General features: G+C 41.6%; 1 long non-coding RNA gene across 1 annotated transcript; it reads right to left on the bottom strand.

The window, feature by feature from the left end:
- Nucleotides 1-200: 200 nt before the first annotated feature.
- Nucleotides 201-4,752, bottom strand: LOC107195936. Its single transcript, XR_001517256.2, has 2 exons — nucleotides 4,460-4,752; nucleotides 201-3,670 (listed from the first exon to the last, which is right to left on the bottom strand). It is a non-coding gene; the product is annotated as an uncharacterized LOC107195936 (long non-coding RNA).
- Between the last annotated feature and the right edge of the window lie 8,507 nt (nucleotides 4,753-13,259).

Below are 13,259 nucleotides of genomic sequence, written 5' to 3'. Positions count from 1 at the left end.
TCTTTCTTTCTTTCTTTCTTTCTTTCTTTCTTTCTTTCTCTTTCTTTCTTTCTTTCTTTCTTTCTTTCTTTCTTTCTTTCTTTCTTTCTTTCTTTCATTCTTTCTTTCTTTCTTTCTTTCTTTCTTTCTTTCTTTCTTTCTTCCTTGCTTCCCCCTTCCTTTTCTTCCTTTCTTCCTTTCTTCCTTTCTTCCTTTCTTCCTTTTTTTTTTGCCACTTGGAGGCTAAAGGCCAAGTTCTCACAATTTTCTGACTTGTCTGCCACCACCTCCAGCAGGGAATGGCTTTCTGTTTCTTGACTCCCCACACAAAACTGCTCAGTGGGAATCCCCAACACACACACACACACACCACACACATACACACACAACACACGCACACACAGAAGTGATGTGAAAGCTGGAATATATGTATCTACAATTATTTTAAACTTCTAAATGTATACTCCTCTGAAAAGGCATTTCTTTAAAGGTAATTCCTTTTTGTTTTTTTAAAGGAATGTAAAAACATTGGATAAAATTCAATGCTTGAAAAAAATAAGAACAGTAGGGGTTGTCCTATGCATCTCTTTCATCTAGCTGTTCTTGAATTATGTCCTTTTATAATAAACCTATGATCTAGTAAGTAAAATGTTTCTCTGAGTTCTGTGAGCCACTCTAGCAAATTAATCAAACCAGAAGAGGGAGGTGTGGGAAATTCCCATCTATAACTGTTGGTCAGAAGCACAGGTGACTGACCTGGACTTGAGATTGGTGTCTGAGGTTTGGGGAGGGGGCAGTCTTGTTAGGACTGACCCCTTAACCTGTAGAATCTGATGTCAACTCAAGGTAGTGTCAGAATTGAGTTGAATTGTAGGATACTCAGTTGGTGTTACAGCCTTGCTTGTTGGCTTGTGGAGAACCCCCTCTGCACCATTGGTGGATTTGGGTGCAGAACCTTCTTCACCATCTACCAGAACCTTCTCTAGTTCTTTCTTTACTCATATTCTCTTCTTCACACACAACCAAGTGACACACATCCTCAAAATCCAGCTCAGATCTCTCTTCCTCCAGGAGACCCTTTGCTCCCTACTCTACCCCTTGGTATTCGCTCTTCATGTGGGCATGTTCAGAGGTGAGACAAGGGCAGTGAGGGGAACCAAGAGTACACTCAGCAGCCACAACATTGACCAGCATTTGCTTGGAGCTCAAGGAATCACAAACTGGTCCCTCTTATATTTTTTTCTTATTATTTAATTTCTCAAGGACTAGTTAAAAGAATTAGGAATGTTTGGCCCAACGACAGTAAGACTTTGTCTGGGGTCTTGAAAATTATTCTTAGTTTTTATGAGGACTACCATGTAGAGAAATTCTTGTTCTGGATATCTCCAGAATCTAGTCCTATGTGAAACTAGGACTCAGTGGGTTAAGTTTCCAAAAGGCAGAGCATAGCGGGATGTCCAGTGAGGTGGAATTTTTTTTTTTTTTTCAAGAGAAATTTGACATGGGAAACTTTTCAAAGTGATTGAAAGCTGTCAGGGTGGAATATGTGGCCATGCGACAGACCCAATGGCAGGACAGGTCATCAGTAAGTTGGCTAAAATAAACTCACTATGATGATTAAAGAGATACAGTATCAGGTGGTCAAAAGGGAGCAGTGCTTCTGAGCTCATGAGTGGTGCTGGTTGGACCCGTCCTGTACTGGTCATTCCGCTGTCAGGCTCATACCTAGATGGGTGGCGAAGAGCTGCAGCATCACTTTGGTGGGATGCACCTTGGCACTCCTGGCCTACAGACGCTCTGAAGACTGAGCTGAGATCTATGCCAGTGTGGAGGCAATGACCAACACATGGCTCAGAAGTGACCAGAACTGATGACACAATGCAGGTGGCAGTGATGATGAGTAGAATTCCTCCAGACTTCCTGAGAGTCAGTTTGGACCAGTGCTGGGTTCAGAATTTCCACTTGGAAGGGGCTTGGGGCAGCCATCTTGTTGGAAGGTGGATTGTGTGTGAGATAGTGCAGAGCCTTATGTGATATTAAGAAAATGTCTATAGTCTCTATCAAAGCAAGGGATATGGATGGAGATTATGGGGCCACTTGGTGTCTCCCATTCCACCTCCCAAGGCTTTTATAACTAGAAAATAGTTTCCTTGCTGGCAGGAATAATCAGAATGTGGTTATGACCAGTGGCCCTGACAGGTAATTGATACTCCTGCCTTAAGACATACTATCTTCGTTATGATAAGCTAAGCTGCTGTAACAAATTAGACTCTAAACTACATAAAGCTCAAATGCTATAGAAGTTTATTTCTTGCTCACACAGCAGTCTAAAGTGACCACACCTAGTCAGTGGGTGTTTCTCTTTCATGCAGTGATTCAGAAATCAAAGTGTGTTGCATCTAGACCCTTGGGAACATTTATATTCAGGTAGAAGAAGGAGAAAAGAGAAGCATTTACTTTATAAAACCTGGCACCGAAGTGGTACGCATTATTTCTATTCATATTCCATTGGAGAAAACTAGTCTTATATCCACCTAACTGCAAGGGAGACTGAGAAATGCAGTCCAGTCCTGTGTCTGTTAAATCCTACTAATAAGGAAGGAGAGCATGTGTGTGGGCACATGTCTGACGTATTTGCCACAGGTGCTCTCTGGGTTCTGGTTCCAGCAGGGAGATGGAACCCAAGGATAAGCCTTCGAGGTGGGAGTAAGTCCCAGTGGTGCTGTTACCTGGATCAGAGGATGGAGTTCCTGGTGAAGGGGACTGGATTTCTGGTCTTTCTGGGCTTGTGGAGTTTCCAGTGTCATGTGGGTCATGTGCTTCAGGGAGGCTGGAGTACACACAGTATGGATAGTCCAAACTCTGAAGCTGGGTAATCTAGTTATTCAAAGAACACTTTGCTATTAGCACTCTCAGAAATGGGCTGTGGGTTGCTTCGGCAGGTGAGGGGTTCTTTCTAACTGGAGATATGAAATATATGATGGAGCCAGGATCAGACTGGTTAGACGTGAAGACCTCTAAGATCCTCTGAGCAATAACTCTCTGATCCTGTAATTCTGTGTATTTATAAACCTATAATGTAAGTTGCACTTACTCTTACAATGATTTGTATTGTTCATTTCTGTGGCAACTTAAGGTAGCAGAAAGAACACTTGCCTAGGCAGTACAATGGGAATCAGACATCTTGGGTTTTAATCTAAACTCGTGACCCTGGGCAAGTCATTTACCTCCTTGTGCTTAAATGTCCTCATCTAAAAAAGGAGGGTGGCTATGCTACAAGAGCTCCGTGGTTGGCAAAATAAAGCCCCCCAAAAGATGTTCATGTCCTAATCCCTACAACCTGGAATATGTACTATACACTACAAAAGGGACTTTGAACATGTGACTAAGTTAGGAATCCCGAGAGGTGAAGATTACCCTAGATTATAGGTGGGCCCAATGTAATCACAAGGGCCTTACAGGAGGGAGGCAGGAGGGTCAGAATCAGAAGTAGGAGATGTGAGGACGGAAGCAGAGGTTCATATCCTTTGAAGACTGAAAATGGGGCTTTGAGCCAAGGATGCAGGTGGCCTCTTGGAGCTGGACTAGACAAGGAAATGAATTCTCCCTTGGAGCCTCCAGTAGAAAGGCAGCTGTGCTGACACCTTGATTTTAGCTTGTAAGAACTGTTTCAGACTTCTGATCTCCAGAACTGTAAGATGATAAATTTACATTGTTTTAAGCTATGAAGTTTGTGGTCATTTATTACAGCAGCAATAGGAAACTAGTATAAACTCTAAAATTCCTAGTAGAATTATGTTAACTTTGTTTTATGTCTTTGACTAGGATAAAAAACTTTGAAATCAAGAACTACTTCTAGGAGTTAATTCTCCGTAATTCTAGCACATAATTAAAGGAGGTCAATAATTATTGTTGATTTTTCAGCTTTACTGAGGTATGATTGAACAACAAAATTATAAGATATTTAAAGTGTACAAAGTGATGATTTGATATACATATATATTGCCAAAGGATTTTCCCCACTTAATTAACACATCCATTATCTCACATATGTATCTTTTTTTTTTTTTTTGTGGGCACATTTAAGTTCTACTTTCTTAGCAAATTTCAATTATATAATACAGTGTTATCAACTATATTCACCATGTTATACATTAGATCGTAAGACTTAATTCATCTTGTAGCTGAAAATTTGTACCCTTTTACCAACTTCTCTATATTCCCCCCAATGCCCCAGCCCCGGCAACCATCATTCTACTCTCTGTTTCTATGAGTTAGACTTTTTTTTTTTAAGTTGACTTTTAAAAAGTATCTGGGCAAAGCAGAGAAGCCAAGGCGACCATCAAGACTTTGCCGGAGCTGAGAAGCCATATGAGCAGTAGAGGGCTTTTCCAGGTGCCTCTTTTTGGTCTCTCATCACGGGTCAAGCACCTGCATCTTTCTTTCCCATGTCCTCTGGGTCTCACATTTATAGGCTCACCTCTGTCCGTTTCTGTGGAGCTGGTCTGGACTCGTGACTAGAGGGATTTCTGAGGCTCTGCCCCATGTGGAAGATACAGCTGTAAGTCTTCCTGGCCACCAGTGAGGCTCTGGCCTATATTCTGATAGCAGGACACTTTCCTCTGTGGTAGAATAAAAAATATTTGATCCGCGTTCCCCGTTTCTGACACACTGCTCCTAAAATCCTTGGAATCTCCTGAGTAATAAGGTGTCTTTGGTGTGCTAATGATGTGGCTAGAGAAGCTAGCCATGATTAGAGGTTTAGAACTTTCAGCCCCACCTCCCGACCTCCAGCGAGGGAGAGAGGCTGGAAGTTGAGTTAGTCACCAATGGCTGCAATCATGGCTACATAAGAAAACCTCCAAAATAACCCTTAAACAATGGGGTTTGTGGTTGGCAAACACATCCACATGCAGGGAGAATGGCACACCCCAATTCTACATGGACAGAGGCTCCTGTCCTCTAGACCAGCGGTCCCCAAACTTTTTGGCACCAGAAACCTTTGCTCCTATGAGCATCTAATGCCTGATGATCTGAGGTGGAGCTGAGGAGGTGATGGTGGGGCTAGGAGTGGCTGCAAACACAGATGAAGCTTCGTTTGCTAGCTAGCCGCTCACCTCCTGCTGTGCCGCCCTGTTCCTAACAGGCCATGACCAGTATGGTCCACTGCCTGGGGGTTGGGGACCCCTGCTCTAGACTATTCTGGACCTCACCCTATGTATCTCTTCACCTGGCTTTATTTTTTTTATTTTTTTATTTTTTTAAATAATAAAGTGTGTTAAAGAACAAAATTTGACTGAGGAAATTTGAAGATCTAACTGGCTTTATTAAACGATTGGTGAATTAGGCAGTATCCCACCTAGCAACCAGAGGGCAATCCTAGGGCTTATTCAAAATAGAAAGTTTTTATAGGCAGAAAGGTGTGGCAGAGGAGTATCAGAAAAGAAAGTATTATTTTTAGGCCAGGTCATCTTTTTGGGGAAGAGAATGACAGGGGTGTTATCATGAAAATTACCTTGCTAATATTGATTAGGAAATTCCAAACAAATTGGGGTAAAATTCAACTCCTGAGAGGAGGCTGAAACTGAAATTGGTTTAGTTATTAACTTTTGGTTTGGTGATGTTGCTTAGCAAAATTGACTTCATTTTGGCCTGTTGTTTCTCCTCCTCCTCTTCCTCCTCCTCTGTCTACAACTGTAATTGTAAGTGCATCATTTTCCCCAGGTCTGTGAGTCATTCTAGAAAATCATCAGCACTGATGGGGAGAGGATTATGGGAACCCTTGACTTTGTAGCCATGTCAGACAGAAGTGAGGGTAACTTGCAGACCTGTTACTTGCAGCTGGTTCTGGAGTGAGGGCAGTCTTGAGGGAGTGGGCCCGTACCTTGTGGAGTCTGATGCTGACTCCAGGTAGTGTCAGAGTTGAATTGAATTGTAGGATGCCCAGTTGGTGTTAGAGGATTGGAGAATTGACTGATGTGAGAGAAAAACCTAACAGCCTCTACCCTTAGATGCGGTCTTCTTCCTAAGTTCTAGTTCTGATATCCGAACCTCTCAGCTCAGTCCAGGTTTTGTTAACTTGCCCAGCTGCCAGCCTGGGCTTCTGCCTTGTTTCTCTCATCCCCTCTAGGATCTGAGATGTTAGCTTTGACCATCAGTCCAATGGCTGGGTTCCTGTTACCTGATGACAGACACGCCTGAACCTGACTTCTGGTTGGTCTCCAAGCACTGTCCACTATCCAATATTCCTCCAATGTCCTCTGTTCGCATCATTAGGATACTTTTCCCCTCCATTAAAACTTCCTGCTTTATCACATCTCTACGGCTCTGTATGCAGATAGTACACTTAGCTTTACAGAGAGCACTTCAGGCACCTGTGGAGGGCCTGCCCCTAGGCCCTTAGGGGCAAGGTCAGTTTCTGTTCTGGACCCTCACACTGTGTCCTGAGGCATCATAGCCAATAAAGCTAGGCCTGCCGGATTCTGAGAAATGATGTCAGCAATGAACTTGGCCATCCCAAGACCTAATTAAATTAAGCTAGTTAGTGCCAGGGCTTGGCACATGTTTTATTTTTGAGGGTCACAGAGCTGTCATTGCAAGCCCAAGCTACAGGCAGAAAGGGATAGGCAGTCAGAGGAAGAATAAAGAGATTAAGGAAGAGGGAAAGTGATGGAGCAAACGTGTACATTGAAGGGAGTGCCACGCCGTGACTTCTGGTGTCTTCCCTGGGACCTATTGGACTAAACACTCAGCCGACCAACCGGGTGTCGTTGGAACAGGAGCATCACTTGCTCAACTACAGTAAAGTGCTGCTCTCCAAAAACGAGATCAGAATTGTGTATGGAATCTAGTGGCCCTTTCAGCAAACAGGATGGAGAGAACTTGGGGTTTGGCTTCAAACAAACTTGAGTTTTCCTTTTAGCTCTGCTCCTTTTGTGCTGAGAGACCTTGGGCAAGCTACCTGAACTTTCAAAGCCTCAGTTTTCTCATTTCTAATATGGAGATAACAACACCCATTTCTAATGAGATGATGTATGTAAAACACCAAGTGGCATGCTTGGCATATAGCAGATGACTCGGTGCCCCTTCTTCCTTGTCACAATTCCCTGTCACAGCACCAGGGCAGAATATTCTTGGTGGCTTTGCAGAGCCATTGCTGATTTCCTGATGATGCCTTGAAGCATTAGATTTCTGCAAACTTCCCAGTGTCAGGTGTCCCAAGGTCAGCCTGTGTGTGGCTGCTACAATTGGCTCAGTTGCCTAAATGTCTCTTAAAGGAAGCAGTTCACTACAAATGTGCTCATCAGCGTGAGATGGCATATTTAGGTTTTCGTAGGTATCCAGCATCCAGGTGCATTGTCATTGGAATACTGGGAGCACAAAGAAGCCCTGCCCTCCTAAACCTGGGGGAGCGCTCTGGAAATCAGGTGGGTTTTCCCATGAGGAGTAAGTATTGCAAGAGTGGCAGGTTACCCAGCAACCTTTTATTCATGCACACATATGCACAGAAACATCCAACAGATGTTTATTGGGTCGCTGCTATATGCCAATCAAGTGTGGGAGATGCAATGGTGAGCAAGACACAAGAAAACACAGAGTGGAAAAACAGTCTGTCTACATTTAAAAATCTATGGTCAGGTAAAGAGTTTTCTGATACAGTGCGAAAATAGATTATTATCTGTGAATTGGGCACCTCTTGTTTTGCTATTTGCTAACAGAGCATACCTTTTTCAAAATTCATTTTCTCACCACATAACGTTATCAAAGACAATTAGTAATTTGAGTTCCAGGCAAATGAGCAAAGGTCTATCGGCGAGAGCTTGTATGATTCTGCTTTGGAAGGATCTGCCATGCAAACGCACAGGCCGGACCCAGGGGAGCACGATGAGGAGGGCTGTAGCATTCCGGGGGCTCCAGCTGGACTAGACTTTGAACTTTTTACCTTTTTGGTGTAAAGGGAAGGAAAGTAATGTCATTGCTGTTGGAGGAGGGAGGCTTGTCTAATGGCTACAACACAGATGTGGGATTTAGCTCTCATAAATCCTAGCTCTTCTCTGCAAATATCCTACGTGGGGTTTAAGTCAACCTCACACTGCCTCAGTTACCCCTTCCTGTAAAAGCAGAGAGCCAACCAAGGACTGGAGAGTCAGAAAACATTCTGATCCTGGCTCCACCATGTAAAGTTTAGCAACATTTAATCTTGAAAACTCTGTTTCTTTCTCTTATAAATTGTGAAAGTCTCTCTACTAGAGTTTGCGATCCTTGCAATCAGAAACAAGGCTTATCTCTTCATCCCCTTGTAGAATAAGCCCCAAAATTGAGCTTGTTGAATAAATGAACAAACCACAACCCTGAAGTTGGACCACGTGTATTTCAAGTGCCTTGAAATGATAGGCATTACTCTTGGAAGAGAGATATAGTTACAGGGCTGTGGTTGCACTTAGGAGGGAGAGAGAATTTCTCACCTGGGTCAGGAAGGCATATTATAAGAATGGTTTCTAACTGAGCCTTGGAGAACTGGAAGGATTTGAATTTACAGAATGGAGTTAGGGAAGAAGACTACTAGAAAGGAATGCCTGAGTAAAGACAGGTGTGATGTCATTGGCAGGCTCCTCTTGTGATTTTGAAGTCCCCATGGGTTATGCTCCCGGTTTGAGAATTGCTTTGTTTTCATCTTTTTAATTTTTAATTTTTTAATTTTTCCTTTGATCATTCCTAAGTTTCTAAAAGTAATCAGCTATCTCACCATGCAGTACATTTGAACATGAGAGAATCATGGTCTCTACAAGAAGAACCTTGGCTCCATATTCTATAAGAAGTCTATTAGAAATTTTCCTTCTGGGATGTGAGGTTCACTTTAAAGTCCTCTTTTGTTGACCAAGCCTTGGGAGGTGTCATCACTTCTCAGCTACTGGGTTTCCCTTGCCTTGCTGTAGGATCAAAGGAAAGAATAGTTCCATCATACCAGTGAAAATGAGGTTCATTGCCTATAGGTAGCTGATGTGGAGCAGAAATTAAATGAAAGAAGTCCAGGGTGTGGGAAGAATCCTCAACTTGTCTTAGGTAACAAAACAAGGTAAAAAACAAATCATAGGCCACTGGAGCCTTCCTGATGATCAAACTTTGCTTTAGTAAGAATGCTTGAGAAGCTATGATTTACTTGATTCCTTATACCAGAAGCCAGAACTAGGCTCCTGAGTTAGGTTGTACTCTATGGCTCTCTCCTCCAACTACATTTAAGCAGCAACATAAGCAGAGCAGTGTTCCTCAGTTCTTATCTGAATATGTTGATTTATAAAGTTGGGCTACCTGAAAATATAAGATAATAATTTTTAAATTTTTGAATTTTATGGGATCACAAAGAAAATTGGGTTCAACATAGAGTCGTTAATTTTTTATTTTGCCAAATGAAAGACATTACACTAAAAAAGCCTTGACAGCTACAAAATAATTATCTTCATTTTAAAAGGAAATAGAATTTGTATACCAGTTATTGGGAAGGGCATAATCTTAGAATAAAAAGTGGTCCTTCTTAAGAAAGCACAGTTGGCAATCTTCCTCCTATGCCTTTGCTCTAAAATGTTTTAAACGGCCTCATGGTGACCCCAGGTCATGGGACTGACCTTTGGGGACCCCGTGTGCGTATTAGAGGAGAACTGACTTCATTAATCTCTTTGGGAAAGATCCTGCATGGATGGAAGAACTTTATGGGGGCATGGATGGTTTTAAATACAGTCATATCCATCCCTACGAGGTGTATTTTGTACTGACATCATATTTCCTGGCATTTTGCAAAATGCTGGTGTGGCCAACTCACTTTTATTCTGACTCATTTGTGGGAAGGGAAATTTTATTCTCTGAGAACCCTTGTTTGTATTAGTGTTAAATCACTTGTCTGCTGTTTAATGATTTATGCACACAGTGCAAAGAAGTCCCAGAATTGCCTTCCTGATTGTTCTATACCCCCCTCCCCGGCCCCCTCCCTCATCCCATTCCAGGTTAGAGAAATAATTTAGTCTTGTGCCTTAGGGAATCCACCCAAGAAACTACTTTTAGCTTACTCGTTCCTTCTATATATTTTTATATTCTATTAATATTAGGCTTTTAGATGAATACAAAGACTTTCTGAGGATTCTTTAGATAGATACTATATGGTATTTTGTGCTATTAACATGCTGAACTGCTTTGCTTTCTTAACTCAGCAATTAGTCTCCTCCTAAACTTGATGTACCCCTTTTGGATCATAAATTGTGATCCTCTGATTTATTTTTCTTGAGTTCATATGCTTAATGTAGATGGGCCTTTGGTGCTCATTAAAACAGAGACTTTTATTTGAAGGGTTACTCTCTACATTGTGCTGATGGGACCACATATATTATGCTTCTCCGTACTGGCCATCTATAATTTAGTGTAGTGCTCCCATTCATGTAATGTTTCAGCATTTGCAGTGCCTATGAGTAATTGGCAGTATACAATAGTAACAATAAATCAGACAGGCCAGGCCTAGTCCTTTATGGTCAGTTTCACTGTCTACCAGAAAGGAAAGCTGAAAATTGGTGACTGCCATTAACTGGGAGCTTTTCAGATCATAAAGTCAGAGAGAGCACATTTGTTAGCCTTTATTATTAATACATTTTGAGTGGCTGTTTAAAATAAACATCCCTGGTTGGATGAGTCATGAAAAAAAAAATGGTTCCCTGTTATTTAAAAAAAAAATTATTGCAATTCCTTTCAAAGGAATGACTTATTTTGACAAAGCGAATGAACTTGAGTTGTATATAGTGGGTCGAATGATGTAGGAGATCTCATGTTACATGATGTGGCATGTATGTCACAGAACCAGTAAAATTAGGATTTATTTTCTTGAGATGCAAATCTGGAACAGGATGGCTTGGGATATAACACAAAGCAGTGCACATTGTGAAGTACAATAGTGTGGTTGGAATGCTTATAAGTGTTACACTGCCTGGGACACTTCTGGGAATACATGTTTTTGTGACAGAAGTACCTCAAATTTCCATTGTTGATCATGAGAATCCCACATTATCTCAAAGCTGGGCATTGTCTATTCATAATAATTCTTCTTGACATTGGAGAGAAATGTCGAGGTCAAAAGTTTGCAGGAGAAAATGTGTAGCAGAGGCTCTGAGGAGAAATATCCCCTGGTGCCTGAAAACTGCAGTGCTGTGTCATACGTACCCTTAGGAAGCTGGGTTAGATGAGGTGAAAATGCGTGAGCTCTAGAGACAGGTCAGTCTCTGGATTTTATTTCCTGGCTCGGCCATTTATGCACCAGTCATGTGACCTTGGGCAACTTAAATCACCTCTCAGAACCTCGATTTCCTTGTCTCTAAAATGGGGAGGAAATTCCTGTCTCATAAGGATGTTTTGAAGAGTAGATGACTTGATATGCACAAAACACCTGGAGAAGGGCTAAATAATGTTGGTTTTTCCTTTTCCATATTTCTGGAGAAGTGGAGTTATCAGGTAGCATCCAGCTTTATAGATTCAGGAATCTCTTAGCATCCTTAAAGAGCAGTGTGATGGTCATAAGTTAAAGACAGAACCCTGTGCTCTCAAGAAAGAATATTGAGCGATTTAATTGGAGCTATGGTTGACAAGGGTGTATTTTTAATATCAACCTGGAATAAAATAATTTGTACCTGAGTAAAAATTAAATAAGGTCTATAGGTACATTTGATTTTTCACATCTTGTTTTTCAGATGAGAGCTTTTTTGTATTTATATATGAAATTAAGTCATGGAATCCTACTTAAGCTAATAATGCCTATCTTTAGCAATAAAAAAAAGTGCCATAATGGATTTATTTCAGGATATCAGCCACAATGTATGTATGAATATAAATGTACACCTAGACACACATTATATATGTGAGATCTAATTATAAATTGCTGAGTCCTCTCTTGTGGACCATGTTTTGATCATGATTGTAAAAAAGTTGACATGCTGACATGTGGATTTTTTTAAATCCACGTCTCAGAGCAGAATAGGACAAGGGACAGGCAAGAGTCCCCCAGATAAGGGTCAGAATGTGACCCTTTAAAAACTAATCTCTCACTGGGTAGTGAGTCTCATGTTCATTAACACAGGGATTCCTTCAGACTGGGATTGTAGCTTCATTGCTCTCTCACGTTTAACATGTAAAATGCAGGTTAGTTTTTCAGTGACAAACATCTACCTCTTTTTTGAAATTGAGGAGGCTGTTGAGAAGAGGTTTACATAGCACGTCTTTAGACTTATGAAAGGCCTTTTGGACTGATACTCCTAAAAAAATGTATAATGAGCTGGAGTTTGAGAGAATTTTGCCAGATTCCATAAGCACCAACAAAAAAAGTTGGGATTCTTCTAACAAATCTCATTCCAAAGAAAGTTAAATAAAGGAAGCCATGAGGACAAAAGCAATTGTGGGCACTAATAAAAAGCCAAGAGAAGAGAAAAATCAATAATCTCGTGTGTGTGGCCCTAAATACCTTTCTCTGTGGTCAGGAATCAGTGGCTTTGTGAAGTGTGTGTGTGTGTGTGTGTGTGTGTGTGTGTGTGTGTGTGTGTGTGTGAATTCACACAGTAATGCTGCAGGAGGAGATTGGAATAGAGCAGGGATAGTGGCAGAGAGATAGAGAGATTGAGGAAGTTCTTATCATGCTGTGTGTGTCTAAGGGTCCCATTAATGAGATGTGCCCTTGGAGTGAGTGGTGAAAGGGAGAGTAATGAATGGTCCTGGAACCTCGAGGTGACTGTAGAACTTTAATGGCCCAATGGCAAGTGCTGTCGGTTGAATGATATCCCCCCAAAAGATATGTTCAAGTCCTAACCTCTGGTACCTGTGAATGGGACCTTATTTGGAAAAAGGGTCTTTGCAGATGCCATCAATTTAAGGATCATACTGGATTAGTGTCGGCTCTAATTCAGTGATTAGTGTTCTTGTAAAAAAGAGAGAAGAGGATTGTTTGATGATGGACGCAGAGATTGGAATGCTGCAGCTGCAGGCCAAGGACATCAAGGATTGCTGGCAACCACCAGACGAAGAGGGGTAAATGGATTCTTCCTTAGAAGCTGCAAGGGGTTTATAGCCCTGGCTCCACCTTGGTTTCAGACTTCTGGTCTTCAGAACTGTGAGAGAATAAATTTCTATTGCTATAAGCCATTCAGTTTGTGGTTTTGGTATGACAGTCCTTGACACTAGGACAGTAAACAAAGGGCCATAAGCATCAGCCTTGGGGCATGGGGGAAGGGAAGGTGAGCAGAACTTGAATTACAGGT

The sequence above is a fragment of the Pteropus alecto genome, unplaced genomic scaffold (genome assembly GCF_000325575.1).
Source record: "Pteropus alecto unplaced genomic scaffold, ASM32557v1 scaffold206, whole genome shotgun sequence".
In the NCBI taxonomy this organism is placed as follows: domain Eukaryota; kingdom Metazoa; phylum Chordata; class Mammalia; order Chiroptera; family Pteropodidae; genus Pteropus; species Pteropus alecto.
Note: the sequence above shows the minus strand (reverse complement) of the source record. Positions and strands in the feature narration are given on the sequence as shown.